The following is an 8,138-nucleotide window of genomic DNA, read 5'->3' as shown; positions in this document are numbered from 1 at the left end:
AATGTGATTTTTAAGGTGACACTGGAAGAATTGTGAGTGAGTAAGCCTTGCATAAGAGGCTTAACTGTGGTTTGGATTTTCATGAACATAATGGAGTGCATCTTGTTATAACTTTTTGTACCGGTGCATGTGAAACTGAAAAATTCGTTCCCGAAGGTTTTCTGTAGCGCCCATAGCCCATTGCAGCGGTGGGACATTCGAATCCTATTGTAGCATGAAAAAGGTAAAAATGTATCATCACCACTCTGTGCACACCAGCCCTGCAAGTTTTTTTATTTCTTTTTGCAGCTGGTTGAACTTCCATATCTTTGGGCACGCAGTCTTTTGGTGTACTGCTAGCAATGTTGAACTATATAGTAGAGAGAGACCATCCGCTCATTTTCCACAGATTTTAGTGATCATTACTGTAGTATAATTAAACTTTAAGTGTATCTGTTTATTAGTTTACCAAATCGATTGGGTAATGTGGCCAAAATATATCAAAGTTAATAATTTCTTGGTGATAAAATTCAATGATCTAAAGATTGATCCTTTTCATAGGAAAGTACATTTCGACCTGCACCCCTTTTCTCTTCCCTCTTCCCCCTGCTATGCACCAAAGAAAGTTTTCAAGCTCTAACTTAATTCAAGGAAAGCTTAAACTGTTGTTGTTGTTGTTTAATGGAGTGGTATTCCTAGCTTGAACACCACATATTTCCTTACGGCAGGAAACCTTACTGAGGATGTTATATGCAAACAGCTCTGCATCCTGTGGTCCCTCTGCGAATGTTTGAATTCATACTGTGTTTGACCTATGGACTGGCATAACTGCACTGCAGAGTTGCGCGATCAAACGGGCTGCTCAACAATACTGAATTCAATTAGAAAGTTCTTCCATCTGCCATTCTGTATTGTGTTGAAATGTAGTGTGCTTCCATTTTTAAGAGACTATCAGTATTGGTACAGGTAGTTTATTTATAGATTTAAGAGGTGAAGGAGTGGAGGGAGGAAGGCTGTGAATCTAAAATTTAGAGGTTTTAGGACTCGTTATTTAAGAGGGGAAGGAACTGCCCTTTCTAAGGGTGATCTAATCTACTATTTCATTAAAATCTTGCAGTTTTCTTAGTAATGGGTTAAGGTACTAAAGACACTGTTGTCGTCAAATATTACTTTTAACAAGTATTTAACGCTGAATTACCCCTACAGAGAGAGTGCAGGTTGATAAAAGGGATCAGGCTAGCCTCTGTTGTTGTTGGGGTTGGTCTGTAGTTTTTTGGGCTAAGTTTGAAGCGGTTGAGAAGTAAAAGGTTCAGTAATCTGTTACTAAGTGCAATCCCCTCAGATTGGAGGAGGATATTTTATCCTTTTGATATGCTTTTAATAGCCTGAGGTATGTTCTTTACGAGGCTGTGCTTTTCATTCAGTAGATCATGTGTGGCAAAGACAAAGCTATGTTATTTATGTTGTAAGCTTCTGCTTATATTTTTGGCTTTCAAACAGCAGTTTGAAACTGTAATGTACGTTATTAGCTGGATTTTACTGCTTTGTCTTGTGCATTATACAGCCCTAATTACATTCACTCTAACTTTACTGTGATTATGGGTGGTTTGTTTTTGCATCTTTTATTTAAAAGCTTATATAAAAAAAGCTTATAGAAATATGTATTCCTTAATGTCTTCCAAGAAGATGTCATTTCACAGCTGGAAAGGCCATTTAGCTTCTGGGACTGACTTTCTTAGTGTCTCTTGCTATCCTTTTGTTGGAAATGATTAGTTTTACAATAGTGCTGCTGCTTTTAAACAAATGTTGCAGAGAACAGTTTCAGATTGCCAGTTGATTTTAGATGCTCTGTTGAGTTTGAATATAGAAACCTAATAATGTTGCTTATAACTGGTTTTCCAGTTTAACAGTTTACCTGTGTCACTGTCACTTTAGAATTCATTCAGAATGAAGTGAATAATTCACTTTAGCAATAGAATCATTGCTCTACAGTTCTGCAATAGTGTATGTATGTGTGCATATATATATAAAATATAAAAAAAAAATGTAATGGATAAATGTGGGGTTTTTTTCCCATGAAAAAGATGTTTTGTGGCTTTTTGGAGGACATAAGGAAGTCTTTGCAAGGAAAAAAGAGGATGAGTGAAGTGTTCTTGTTCTCTAACAAGGTGAAGTATTTTATACATCAGGGCCTGGTACTCAAAGGTGCTGGAAGTCTGTAAGTTTCTTTAAAATGATATGGGATTATGGATGCTCAATATACTTGAAAAATCAGGCTGTCTCACTGGAGTGTCCAGCCATCAAGATACATTAAATTACCAAAGTGTTTCCCTTCCTGTCCTGTCATTAACTTAAAGGATTTTGCTTTTCTGTCTAAAACTTAAGATAATACATCAAAAATACTATGTAGATCAGTGTTTGTAAGGTACTTGGATACACGTATACATATGTGATAGAAAAAGTCAAGTCTTCTATTAATTCTGTATGCTGAATGGTGAAACTTGGAAGAAATTTTGGGCACCTGCCTTGCTGTTATCTTTCCTGTGTCTTGAATGGAACAGGAGTCCTGTGGAAAATAACATTTGTGGTTGTGTATTTTTAAAACTTTCTCATATTGCTAAGTGAGCGGAATAAAAATTTACACATTGTTAAGGTGAACAGTTGAAAGTCTGATGTAGTACCGAAGGCTGTGCCTAAGACTTCATGGCTTAGGGGTTTTTGGTTTTTTTTTCTTTAAGAATTCCAGGAATAGCATTCACAATGGCAACAACTGCCTAGGGGTTTTGTGCATGCACACAAGCTTAATTGCTGAGGGTTGGAATAGTACTGATATTCACAAGTGGTAAAGGCAGGAGTTATTATAGAATATTAACTTGGGATGATCAGAAAGTGTTTTTGTCAAGACCTCTTTTTTGTTTGCATTTATTTACTCTGGTTTCTGGAAACATTACTTTAGGGACTTTAAGTAAAAGAGGAAAAGATGTGTGTTTGAGCATGCTGATTTGCAATAATGATAAAGGCAAGAATAAAGATGTAGAGTCAAAATAATGTACTTTTTTAGAACTGGGGGGGATTGTTCTTCTGTCATAAAATAATAGACTTCTAGTCCTGACAGGTTCTTCCTCTGCAGTCTCTGAGGGGACCCAAATGGTTATCAGTACCCAATAGTCTACACGTGGAAACGTGGGACAGTATTTGCTGCTGAGTGGTGTTTCAATCCCAATGGACTGGGAAGATCACTTCATGTAGTATTGGCATAAGTCACAGAAAAATTTCTGTCCTTTTCTCTTCCTCAGCTACCTGGGTTTATCATGTAGGGAGGCATTTTTTTTCAGATTTTCTTGGAAGATAAGCTAGTCTGCCCCAGATAAGGTGCATACATGAATCCTTTTGAGAGTGCCTGCTAGGCTGAAGAACATGAGCTGTGTGCAACAGCAAGCTGATATACTAATGTGGGGAACATAACAAAACCTACCCCAAATCTCTGTGCTCTAAGTGAGTCAGTGATCAAATAGATACATCTTATTAGCCTTCCAATAGTCCCAAGCTAAAACTGTTCTTATCACTCCTATATACTCCCTGAGGGCATCTATTAAACTATAGTTGCTGCACATGATATGTAAGGAGAAATGCTCAGCTGTGGACCATGGGTATCTAGCATTTTATCACTGGAAAAAATGTAACTCTGTTCACACTGATAAATTATTAACCAAGCTTCCATAAATGTACCCTTAGCTTCTAAAACCTGTATTGGTAAATGAGGAACTTGGCTTTACAGGTCAGGTTGTGATGGGCTGATTGCTGCAGGTTAGCAAAAGGCAGCAGCAGTGGCAAGAGATACTACTACTTGTATCTCCTGACTATGTCCCCATCATCTTGGAGAGATGTGCTTTCCAGGTGAGGACATGGAGCCACCATCCCTTCCATGCTGGCAAACTTTGTCTGCCTACTCTGTATACACTGGACCATCTCAGAGATGACTTGTTCCTCTCTGAAAGATCTTTCATAGATTTCCTACTGGAAGTGTGCATCAGCTATGCTTTTCATCTCAAACCCAGACTAGTGAGTAGTTTGACCCTCACATAATGATACATTTTTGGTATCATGTCAAGTGGCATAAGCTGTCTGTATTGCAAATGCAATCAAAAGGCCAAAACACTTACTATGCAGATTGCTGGAGTAAATCTTGGCCAAAAGGAGGCAGAAAGCTGCTACAGAAAGGTCAAGTTATGATTAATACCCTGTGAGTGCAGCTCTGCACAGTCTTTCTCTTGAATAATTCCTCTTTTGCCATTTCACCTAAAAGCTAGTGTCCCAGTAATATGTTGCCTGTGCCCACCACCTGTTCTTCACAAAGCTTGGAAGAGTAGCTCTAGGACAGGTAGAAAGTCTGGAAGCCTCCCTCCAGGTTCTTGAACTTTTTTGCTTCTAGTGCCACTGGAATTACACATCTAGCTGGAAAGAGGGAGAGAGGTATCAAGTATGGTAACAAAGGGAATCTGAAGTGAAGAGAAATGATTAAGGGTTTGTCTTTGTCAGAGTAGGAGCTGCTTCTTGAGGGCTTCTGTGTCTTCTTGCTGTTTGTACAGCACCTGCTAGTATTATATTGTGGAGTTGCCTTGGCGGGTCATGGCCAGAAGGGTAGATGAGAAAGCTTGTGATCCTTTTCTTATATTTAGCATAAAGTATCATAGTATAGTGTACATTAGGTAGCCTTTACATGTGAAAAATTCAGATTGCTAGCAAAGACTGGTCAAGGCCTCAAGTCTCACAAGGTATTTCTGCAATGGAAATCTGTATCTTCTGTCATGTCCTATAATGTCATCTTTAGCAGGTATGTCTGCTTCCTTCTAGTTTGAGGCACTTCCCAAGCAGTGATCCATTGTGCAGCTTTGAACTTCACTCCTCCAGCCCTGTGCCTGGCTGCTGCTTGCTAGCCACTGTTGAAGACTGTGCTGCCAAATCTCTGCTGTTGCTTTTTGTGCAACTAGACTGAAGCCAGACAGTCTGTTCAGCATTGGCAACTTCAGCTGCATGCCCTTTTCTCAGGACAGAGACATCTGAGGCACTGGATGGGCTGCGCTGAGAGGGCAAAGAATTTTAAAATGGCAAAGAAAACCATCACAGATGTTCCCTTCATTTGATGAACAGTATTTTTGGAGGAATCTGTCACTTTTCTTTGCTTGTTATATAGTGTATGAAAAAGGATGTTGATCCTGTGTATGCTGCTGTCAGGCAGCCTGCATAGGCTTTTGCTGAAGTTGCTAACTGGATTCATTGGGATCCTAGAAGATCAGACAGCAGCGTGCACTTCTCACTGGTCTAAGTTCTGGTCCTCGGTCATAGATGATATGCATGGCTGCTCCCCACAGACCTTGTGCTGTTATCTTAAGCTGTCTTGAATAGACATGTATGTTACAAATCTCACCTTGGGAAGCAGAGGGAAGCCTCCACATATCCCACTACCTCCTCTGCCCCACTGCAAGTGATCCTCAGGACTCTGATAGCTGATGCCAACCCAGCCTTCAGACAGACAGCAGTGTAACCTGTGAAAGTGACGTTACATTTTCTAACTAGATTTTTGTGGGTTTTTTTCCTGCCTGCCACAAGAATTTTGGAAGCTGATATGCTCACAAACGCAGACTTCCCAGCTGTGCTCATTTTGAGGTAGACACACTGGGACAATGCACTGATGCATTTCATGGCAAGATTTAAGCGACCTGTTGGCTTTATTTGGTGTTTGTAGAGAAAAACATTGTAGCATTGCATTTTATGAAAAACAAAACAAGGCAACACTCCAAGCTCATCCCACTTTCTGATTAAGCTGTTTATATTCTCTGGTAGGTTTCTGGACAAGTGTCCTTGTGAACAGCTCATGTTATGCTGCAAAGGAGAAGCAGGATGCATTTGCTCATGTGTTTTGTATGCCTGCATTTGAGGTAGTCATGCTGCATCCCCTTCACAGTCAGTGGAGAGAAATGGATGCTATTAGACAAGGATTCCTCTGACCTTTTTAAAATCTTATGAAGATGAGGTGAGTCATGCCCTAGAAATGTCTATTTCCCTCTGTTGCTTATAGAGTGGGGCTGGGATGACTAGGTCAGAATAAATAAGACAGATCATAGAATAGAATCATAGGATGATTTGAGTTGGAAGGGATCATTAGATGATCTGTAAAGGTCCTAGTTCAACATCCACCCCCACCCCCTGCCTTGGGCAGATGAATCTCCTAAAGATTTTTCACAGCTCTGTAGAGATAAGTCATATAATGTATGATTATATACCTTTGCTGTGCATGAAGACAAACTTATTTTGTTTCATTAAAACCTGAATCCAGTTGCTTTGCTAAATCAAATAGAAAGTTATTGTCATGCGTAGTGGCTAATGAGTGTTGCTACACCAGACTGTCATTGCGGAAAGGCAAACGAGCACTTAGCAGCTAACAGGCTGAAATAATGTGGGACTGGATTTCTCACCTCCTACACATGTGCACGCCACATGCACATTTCCTCATTCAAAGCACTCACATGCAAGGTCCGAGTTCCCTTCTCCCCAAACCCAGAGGGGGTTTCACTGGCTTGGTGGATGCTTTTCCAAATGGCTGCTCCTCTAAATGCTAGTTCCCTCTTCTCTGACTCTGCAGCCTGGCCGCAGTTCCTCAGCAATCTTCCGGCAGGCCTCTTGCAAAGCTCAGAGATAATTTCATTTTTCTTCTTTCATGAAGAAAGCGAAGTCAATGACAGAATTTTATCAAGGGGACTAAACCTCAGATTGATAGGCATGAGGTTTTTTGCAAAATGAAATGTTTGATAAAGTCAAGGCACCTTCTTTGGAGTACTCCTAATTCAGCAAATTAGTGAAAACATTTGAACTTGAAGGCTTACCAACAAGTTTCTATTGAAATTTTGGAAGAATCCTCATCCATTGCTGTGGCACTTACCTGCTGGTGTTTTCTGATGAGAAACTTCTGTTGGGAAAAAAAATGAAGCAAACCTACTGATATTTCAGTCAATCGCTGCAGCTAAAAGAAGCAGATACATTTTTTTTTTTTTTTTTTTTTGGTGAGAATATCTTGGTAAGTAATGAAAATAATCCTCTTGTTTTACCATGCATTTTCTGCTTCATGTCAGATGAAGCTTCCTGTAATAGTGCTGCACTACAGACCACTGCCCCAGGGATCTTGCACACAGTTACACGTGATGGTTGCTGCCCAGAGCAGCCTCAAGTCCCGTTGAACAGGAGACAGGGCGTTTAAGGAGGATGGAGATAGGTTGTGACTTGATCACGGAGCAGCAGCTGCTGACCAGTAACAGAGATGATAGTGGCTTTCAGGTGTCCTGGGTGTGCTAGTTCATTCCTGTCCCATGCATCCTGGTGTCAAATGCAACCATGTCATAACATAATATGTATTAATTTAACTTCTCCTAAACTCACTGTGTTGATAGTTGTAAGAAATGCTAGTGGTTAGAAAGAAGGCTTAGGAACCTTGCTGGCATTGTACTTGCTTTCTATTTCTAAGAGAACTCAGTATCAAGAAGTGATTTCTTGCTCCCAAATGCCATGCCTATTTTAATGTGGGGAAAGGGTGCTACAAATGTTTAAAAGTAAACAGTTGATAAACTTTCTTCAACTCATCTTAGTTAAATTTCGTAACGGTGAGTCTTGGTTAAATGTATAATTTACCCAGCTATCAAACAAAACGTATGTAAGGTGCATATTAGAACTTGGTTTACAACTGTGTATAAATCTGTTCTATTCTAGACCTCCGTTCACTGCTTTTCTTTCCATTTCATCACAGAGAGGATAGAGATACAGGGAATAACTTGAACGTATTAAGGTAAAGTTCAGTACTGAATGAATACTGCTGTCATACACGCTGTGACTAAGCAATAAGATTGAGATGACTGAAGCCCTAAGTCATATTTTCGTGGATGATTTAACGTTGCATGGATGGTTTTTTTGCTTAACGATAGCAAAAATATTTTTCCTTCCTTCATTCTTTGGTTCGGATCTGTTTGGTTTGTTTAATCTTGCATGCTGACACATTGAATTTTATTTCCATTCCTACCCTGGGAGGTACCATCTTTTCTGGTTAAATGCTTAGCCAAGAAAGTGAACCGTGTTTACTCGGTGATGAGCAAAACAAAAGAAAAAGGTTG

This window comes from Ciconia boyciana, chromosome 1 (assembly GCF_034638445.1).
Source record: "Ciconia boyciana chromosome 1, ASM3463844v1, whole genome shotgun sequence".
Classification (NCBI taxonomy): Eukaryota; Metazoa; Chordata; class Aves; order Ciconiiformes; family Ciconiidae; genus Ciconia; species Ciconia boyciana.
This window is presented reverse-complemented; position numbering follows the sequence as displayed.